The 8,729-nt window shown below is 38.9% G+C and overlaps 1 long non-coding RNA gene across 1 annotated transcript; it reads left to right on the top strand.

Annotated features, from left to right (window-relative positions):
- Positions 1-3,184: 3,184 nt before the first annotated feature.
- Positions 3,185-6,860, top strand: LOC116552175. The gene is made up of 3 exons (XR_004269260.1): positions 3,185-3,329; positions 3,925-3,926; positions 6,850-6,860. It is a non-coding gene; the product is annotated as an uncharacterized LOC116552175 (long non-coding RNA).
- The last annotated feature ends 1,869 nt before the right edge of the window (positions 6,861-8,729 follow it).

Here is an 8,729-nt window from a genome sequence, read left to right as displayed (position 1 = left end):
ACGTGGCTTTCCCCATAAGCTATTCATAGCCTAGAGGATGTTTCTTCAAGGCCAGCAGAAGACTTTCTCTGTCTCTACTCTGCTACCACAGAGTCTTGTATAATGTAAGACTTAATAATATCCCATCATTTTGCCATATTACATTGTTGGAAGGAGGTCAGATTTTCACCTATGCTCGAGAGGATTTTACCAGGAGACAGACATGTCAGCGGTAGTCTTAGAGCTCTCCCTGCTAGATTATAGAAACTATTGATTCACAATGATTTCATAAATTTTAAAAAGTTGCATAATAATTGCAAGCATCATACAGCTAGCTAATGATGTCAGGTAAAATCTAATTAAGTTTGAATAAGAAACAAGTTTAAGAAACATTTGACATCTGTTTGGAAAAATGGAGAATCTTCATGAGGAGAGAGAACCTGAATAGCTCACCCCATATTTTCTTATTTTGCTTTTGATTATAATTAAAAAGTTTATTTTTACTTATTGATTTTACTTTTATAGGACATATATAAGAGTATAATGTTCTATCTGAACAAGTTGACCAGGGTAAGTTGATATTTGAAGAAAAATATTATTGGTTCTTTTACTGAGAGAGAATCTGCAAATAAATATTAAGTGCAAGGGTCTGTAATACTGCATTACCATCTTCCATGAAGGATTCAAAATCTAATGAGAAAACAGAGTTTCTATACTCTTTTTCTACATAATAAATGCAAAGAATCATGTGGAAACAAAGCTAATGGAACAAGTAATTATTCTCATGTCTCCTGGAGATTTTCAAGAGGAGGCAGTATTTAGAAAGAATATGTAAAATTGTACAAATGGAAGAAAGGGTGATGGGAAGTATCACAGAAAAAAGAATCAGTTTGTGCAAAAGCTGACAGGTTGAAAGAAAAGATTTAACTTGAGGAATATTGAAAATAGATTTGTGTTTAAGATTCAGAGAAGTGTGATAGATAGTTTAGGGGCAGTTCAAGAAAAAGCATGGATTCCAGCTGTAGAGTAGGATCACATTCTTCGAGCAATGAGGATATATATATATATATATTTTCATTATTTGTTTGCTTGTCTTTGAGATGGAGTTTCACTCTTGTTGCCCAGGCTGGAGTGCAATGGCACGATCTTTACTCATGGTCACCTCTGCCTCCTGGGTTTAAGCAATTCTCCTGCCTCAGCCTCCCGAGTAGCTGGGATTACAAGCTTGTGCCACCATGCCTGGCTAATTTTGTATTTTTAGTAGAGATTGGGTTTTTCCATGTTGATCAGGCTGGTCTTGAGCTCCCAATCTCAGGTGATATGCCCACCTTGGCCTCCCACAGTGCTGGGCTTACAGGCACATTTTTGCTTTTCTTTAAAATTTTAAATGTAATTTTTCTATACATTAATTGTAGTGGTGATAAATGAATGAAATGAACATTTGAATATATATATACACACCCATACACAAACATATATATTTATTTTTATGCTTATTACAGAAAATCATTAAGAACATGGTGATATAGCTTGTCTTTGTGTCCCAGTCAAATCTGATCTTGAACTGTAATTCCTATAATCCCCACGTCTTGTGGGAGAGACCCAGTAAGAGGTAATTGGATCATGGGGCTGGTTATTTCCATCATGCTGTTGTCATCATAGTGAGTGACTTGTCAGGAGATCTGATGGTCTTATAAGAGGGTTCCCCACCCCTTTGCTCTGCACGTTTTATTGCTACCCTGAACCCTTAACATGGGTTAGGAAGGACATTTGCTTCCCCTTCCACTATGATTGTAAGTTTCCTGAGGCTTCTCAAACCGTGCTGAACTGTGAGTCAATTAAAACTCTTTTCTTTATAAATTACCCAGTCTCAGATATGTCTTTATTAGCAGCATGGGAATGAACTAAAACAGTAAATTGGTACCAGGTAGGGAGGTGCTGCTGTAAAGATACATGAAAATGTGGAAGCAACTTATTTGGAACAGATAACAGGCAGAGGCCGGAATAGTTTGGAGGGCTCAAAAGAAAACAAGAAAGTATGGGAAAATTTAGAACTTCCAGGAAACATGTTGAATGGCTTTGACCAAAATGCCAATAGTGATATGGACAGTAAATTCCAACTGAAGTAGTCTCAGGTGGAGATGAGAAATTTGGTGGAACTGGAGTAAAGATCTCTCTTGCAATGGAAAGAGACTGGCAGCATTTTTTCCCTGCCCTAGAGATCTGTGGAAAATTGACGTTGACAGAGATGATTTAGGGTGTCTGGCAGAAAAAAATTCTAAGCGGCAAAATGTTCAAGAGGAAACAGAATAAAGTTTAGAAACTTTGCAGTCTGACTATGTGAAAGAAAAGAAAATCACATTTTCTTGGGAGAAATTGAAGCCAGCTGCAGAAATTTGTCTAAGCGACAAGAAGCTGAATGGTAACCAAAAAGACAATGGAGAAAATGTCTCTAGGGCATGTCAGAGAACTTCACAGCAGCCCGTCTCATAACAGGCCTGAAGACTTAAGAGGAAAAAATGGTTTCCTGGGCCCCACTGCTGTGTGCAGCCTGCGTATTTGGTGCGCTGCATCCCTTAGCTAAAAGGGGTTAAGGTACAGCTCAGGTCATGGCTTCAGAGAATACAAACCCCAAGTGTTAGCAGCTTCCACATGGTGTTGAGTCTGAGGGTGCACAAAAGCCAAGAATTGAGGTTTGGGAACCTCCACCTAGATTTCAGAGTATGTATGGAAATACCTGGAAGTCCAGGCAGAAATTTGCTGCAGGGATGGGGCCCTCATTGAGAACTTCTGCTAGGGAACTATGAAAGGGAAATGTGGGGTTGAAGCCCCACACAGAGTCTCCACTGGGACACTGCCTATTGGAGCAATAAGAAGAGGACCACTATTGTTCAGACCCCCGAATGGTAGATCTACCAACAGCTTGTATCTTGTGCCTGGAAAAACTGCAGACACTCAATGCCAGCCCGTGAAATGGCCAGGAGGAGAGCTGTACCCTGCAAAGTCACAGTCACAGGGGCAGAGATGCCCATGGGCATGGGAGCCTGTTGCATCAATGTGACCTGCATGTGAGACATGGAGTTAAAGAAAATCATTTTGGAACTTTAAAGTTTAATGACTGCCATATTGGATTTAAAAATTATATGAGGCCTTTAGCCCTTTTCTTTTGGATAATTTCTCCCATTTCAAACGTATGTATTTACCCAGTGCCTGTACCCTCATTGTACCTAGGTAGTAACTCACTTGCTTTTGATTTTATAGACTCATAAGTGGAAGGGAATTGCCTTATCTGAGATGAGACTTTGAAGTAGGACTTTTGAGTTAATGCTGGAATGAGTTAAGACTTTGAGGTAATATTGGGAAGGCATGATGGGGTTTTGAAATGTGAAGACATGAGATTTGGGAGAGGGAGGGGTGGAATGATGTGGTTTTGCTTTGTGTCCCCACCCAAACTCATCTTGAATTTTAGCTCTTGTAATCCCCATGTGTCATTGGAAGGACCCAGTGGGAGGTAATTGAATCATGTGTGTGGTTAGCTCCATGCTCTTCTGGTGATAGTGAGTTTTCATGAGATCTGAGGTGTAGGGGGGAACCCCACAAATGCTGTGGCAAAAGTCTGAAGACACAGCCTGTTCCCATATAAATATTGATTTAGAAAAGAATTAGAAATGTAGGCACATAGTTATTCCTTTATATAATCATATATAATCTTATAGTTACTCACTTACAATCATAAAGATATATACTCCGTATAACCTTTAATTTTACTAATGACTACCGGGTTATGAAGCATGGAGCTGAGGTGACATTGTGAACAAAGTGATCCTAAGGCAAGATGCTCTAAGCCCTCTGTCACGCCGCATAAGGGCTGCTGGAGGGCGCCTCGGCTGTGCAGCCGCACCAGTGCTGTGAAAGCGCCCGCTGTTTAGCCAGCTAGGGAAGGAGATGTCCAAAATGACCGAGATATCTTCCTGGGGAGGTTAGGAGAAAACTCCGCTTCTCCAAGCTCTTGTGGCAAGGCCTGACAGCTGTCGGAAAACCCACAGACATCGGCTGCTTAACTGTCTCCATGTGAGGCTGCGCTTCAGTGGTCACGTTCCATGGCTGCTCTCATGCTCTGCTTCTGCACTGGTCTCTCTTCTTCTTAACAGATAAGAATTAATAATAATAACATAATCTTAGTGTCCTTGATATTTCTGACAAATATGCAAAGAGTGCTGATGCATTAGCTTTTCTCCTCCCCTCGGCTACTTGAAAGTCTTGGGCCCCCTATCTTCAAGACACGTGGTTGACCTGACCCTATGACCGACCACCATTACCTCACCCCACCTTCCCTGCCCCCTGCTTTGTACTCAATGAATGTCAGGGTGTCCAGGCACTCGGTGCCACTGCAGGTCTACGTGCTTTGGCTGGCAGTGGACCCCTGAGCCCAAACTGTCTTTTCTCTACCTCTGGGTCTGTGTCTTCTATTTCTGCAGTTCCTCCTCTCTGCACCAGCAGGGAGGGGCTCACAGAACCCTCTAGGGCTGGACCCTATATTGAGGGTTTCATAAGGGGCTTCTCCCTGCTTCACTCTGTACCTCTCCTTGCTGCTGCCATGTGGAGAAGGACATGTCTGCTTTCCCTTTTGCCATGATTGTAAAATTCCTGAGGCCTCCCCAGTCACGCTGAACCATGAGTCAATTAAACCTTTTTTGTTTATTAATCACTCAGTCTTGGGTCTGTCTTTATTAACAGCATGAAACCAAGCTAATACACATGGTTAGTTATTTTGTCTTTGTCCCCAAAATTGTCTTTGTGCTAGACGTTAAAAATTACTGTTATTTAATCAGAATGACTTTTTCTGATAACATGATCAGATTTACATTTGTGTAAAGTCATAATTTCCTATTTTCTATTGTGAAATAGAATTTATTTTTGAGTAATATAATTTACTTTAAAGTATACATTGCAAATATGCACACACACACACACACACACGCACACACACACACACATACACACAGAGTTCTGTGTATTCCTAGGCAGACATAGGTAAAACTTAAGTATAAAAATTAAATGTGGGCCAGACACGGTGACCCACACCTGTAATTCCAGCAATTTGGGAGGCTATGGCGGGAGAATCACATGAGGTCTGGAGTTTGAGACCAGCCTAACCAATATGATAAAACCCCGTTTCTACTGAAAATACAAAAAAAAAGAAAAAATAGCTGGATGTGGTGTCATGGGCTTGTAATCCTAGCTACTTAAGAGGCTGAGATGGGAGAATCACTTGAACCTAGGAGGCTAAGGTTGCAATGAGCCAAGATGGCAACATTGCACTCCAGCTTGGGCAATCAGAGCAGAACTCCGTTTCAAAAAAAAAAAAAAAAATTAAATGTTACGTCGATAATACTAATATGTTTCTTATTAAAATTTAATAGAGAAAACTTACTACCTTGTAAACTAACTCATTAGCTTGCAATGGTTTCATGGTTGCCAGCAAAAGATTCAAGTCCTATGGCAAAGAACTTTATTATTATGTCAGAACAGGCAATGTGAGCTTCGCATTCATGCTTATTCTCCATGTTCCACAAATCACAGAGAAGCAATGCAGGTGGGCCTAGCCAGACGCTGTAAATGTTGATTTACATCACCCTGAGGAACGCTGAGTTGAGGAAACACTAAACTTTCATTATGAGATGCCAGAAAATCTGCCCAAACTTTGCCCAGAGAGAAGATATTATCTTAATTAAACTTTAACACACCAGCACACTGTTCTGGAATGAGATACCATCACTGTCTTACAATGTTATTTGTTATACAAATATTTGTGGATAGATAGGCCAAGAAAACACCATCAATATCTACTAATATTATGTGCAGAAATGCAAGAGGTTCATTGAGAATTGTTTCCCAATATCGATTATAGTCCTCTTACTCTTTGGTTTAATACACAAAACTTGTGTTTACAAAAAGATACATTGAAACATGAGTATTTGGTGGAGAGTAATGGCAGTGTAACCCATAAGTTTTTTAAAACTACCCTAGATATCGAGCTTTTCATATTAAATGTATATGTTGGCCTGGTTATCAGGGAAATGTGATTTTGAAATGTCAATCTCCATATTAGAATTCTAGCACCAAAAAGAAAATGCTTCCCTTGTTGGTGGGGTAGCTTTGAAATTCAATGGATTTTTTTTTTTGAGGCAGAGTCTTGCTCTGTCACCCAGGCTGGAGTGCAGTGAAACGATCTCAGCTCACTGCAACCTCCGCCTCTCTGGTTCAGGCATCTCTCCTGTCTCAGCCTTCTGAGTAGCTAGGATTACAGGCGCCTGTCACCATGCCCAGTTGATTTTTTTCTATTTTCAGTAGAGACTGGGTTTCACCATGTCGGCCAGGCTAGTCTCAAACTCCTGACCTCAGGTGATCTGCCTGCCTAAGCTTCCCAAATTGCTGTGATTACGGGGTAAGCCACCGCACCCAGCTGGAATTTTTGTTGTATTTTGTGAGTTCAAGAGCTGGAAGTATTTTGAATCTGAATATTTGATTTGGAATCTCCTTATGGAAATTAGATTGTCAATGATAATATAATAGATTATAATTTATTATCAATTAAACTTCACTGGCCACATAGACAAATTGAACTGTTGATTGGTGAACAAACACATAATTTTCTTATACTTTGTTTCAATTTACCTGTGGAATATATAATTTAGCAAAAAAAAATAATTAAGGGCCTCGATAGTGTTTCTCTATGTTTAACTTATTGTACATGTTTTAAAATTAGTTTGACCATATAATTTGTTAGGCAAACAATATCATATTGAGAAAGTAAGGGGATGCTATTAATTATTACACCATGACAGGTATAAATTAATATTCTGTTAGACAGATGAGAATGTACAGTCACACTATTTATAACCAAATTATATCACCATCAATAAGATTTTCTCCTAAATGGTCTCATGCAGACTTTTTATCTCAATGAGGGCTATGTTCTTACTAGAGAAATTGTTAAGTAATGGACATTTTACAAGCAACGCCATACCAGTATATATTAGAAAATTAGGCAGATTTAGTGTTTCTTATTTCTGTCTTTCCAGGTTAACTTGAATTCCGTTTTAATATTCATTGCATAAACCATAAAGTTCCAAGTTTATTGTGTCATGTTCTTTGTCAAGCACTGTGTTGTGCATTTCCCATCAATTATGTTGTTTAATCTTTATTCCACTCTGTGTTAGATGTTTCACTATTCTCACCATTTTGTAGCTGAAGAAATGAAGTCAAAGGAGACTAAGTGATGTGTGCCAAGTCCTGTGACCTATATGGAGTGGACCAGGTTTTGAACCCAGTCGGTCTGACTCCACAATTTGTGTTTTTAGCAGTGTTAAAGCAAACTAAATGTGACCTAAGAAGGACTGCGTACTTTCATATTTGAGTCCTTACGAACAAACTGCAGTGTAACTTAATAGGTAGACAAGATTGAAATCCTAATTTAGGAGTGTGTTCCTGTAACCAGAGCTGAGTCTTGGCTAATCCCAGCAGCCATACTTCAACCAGTCATATACTTCTGAGTGTTCGAACTGTGTTCAAATAAGGCAGATGCCAAGCTATAACCAACCCAGCTGTTTCTGCACCTCACCTTGATTTCTGTACATCCCTTCTTATTTTTTAGTCTATAAATTTGTTCTGACCACAAGGCATCCCTAGAGTATCTCTTAATCTGCTATAATTCTGGGAGCTGCCTCATTTACGAATCATTCATTGCTCAGTTAAACATTTTAGAGTTTATTTCAGCTGAAGTTTTTCCTTCAACGGCAGCTATACTCTTTTTGATGTGTATACTGTCTTACTAACAAAAGGTCAATGTTGTTATTCAGCTACATGTTTGAGATGGATAATCCGCAGGGCAAACAGTATCTAAATATGTATGATAATATAAACTAAAAATATCTATTTGCTTTCACTAAATGGTGGGGAAATAGTTGAACAATTAATTTTTTTCAATTTGCACAAATCAAGAAATGATAAGGATGACCTAAATCCATGAATATTGATAAGCCACAGTGAGCTGGAATAATTGCATGGTTTGATCCTTTAGTCTACACAGTATCCTCAGATTACAGATCTGTTAAGTTTATCAGCTGAACTACATTTTGATAGCCAACATAGAAAATTTAGCCAGTTATGAATAAATAAATTCTACCACTGGGAAAGATAAAAGTGAAATCCTCTTGAAATCACCCACAAGCTTTCTGCCCTCTCTATTATACTAATTTATTCCTTAACCTCTTCTCAGAAACCATAAAACAAAGTGGTGAACTTAGAAAACTGAGTCAGCTAAAGGATTATTTTATGTAGATATCTCCCTGCTCATTAGGGAGATGACTAGAAAGAGGGTCTTTAATTCAGCCTTCAAGTGCTTGAGAGAAAATTTCAACAGCGTCCAGTCCAGATGGTCTAATAGTCTATGATAAGAATAATGACATAGGAATCAATGAAAAAGAAAAGAAAAAAACCCTTTTATTACAAAGGCATCCAACCAGAGGGATAAAGAGGAAAGTTCTTCTTTACGGTGTCTAACTAAGGTCTGTTTAAATTAATTTCATGAAGAATGCATGCTGATTTATTGTTTGCCAAAAAAAAAAGTGTGATCTAGTAATCTAAGCATCCAAAATGCTCAATTTCATTAGGCTTAGAGAATAATAAAGGAAAAGACACGAGCTGTCTCTCCTGCAACGTGCATGCTACTATCGGCTCCATAGCTG

Source organism: Sapajus apella, unplaced genomic scaffold, assembly GCF_009761245.1.
Source record: "Sapajus apella isolate SASKATOON/1434 unplaced genomic scaffold, GSC_monkey_1.0 scaffold11, whole genome shotgun sequence".
NCBI lineage: Eukaryota > Metazoa > Chordata > Mammalia > Primates > Cebidae > Sapajus > Sapajus apella.
This window is presented reverse-complemented; position numbering and strand designations above follow the sequence as displayed.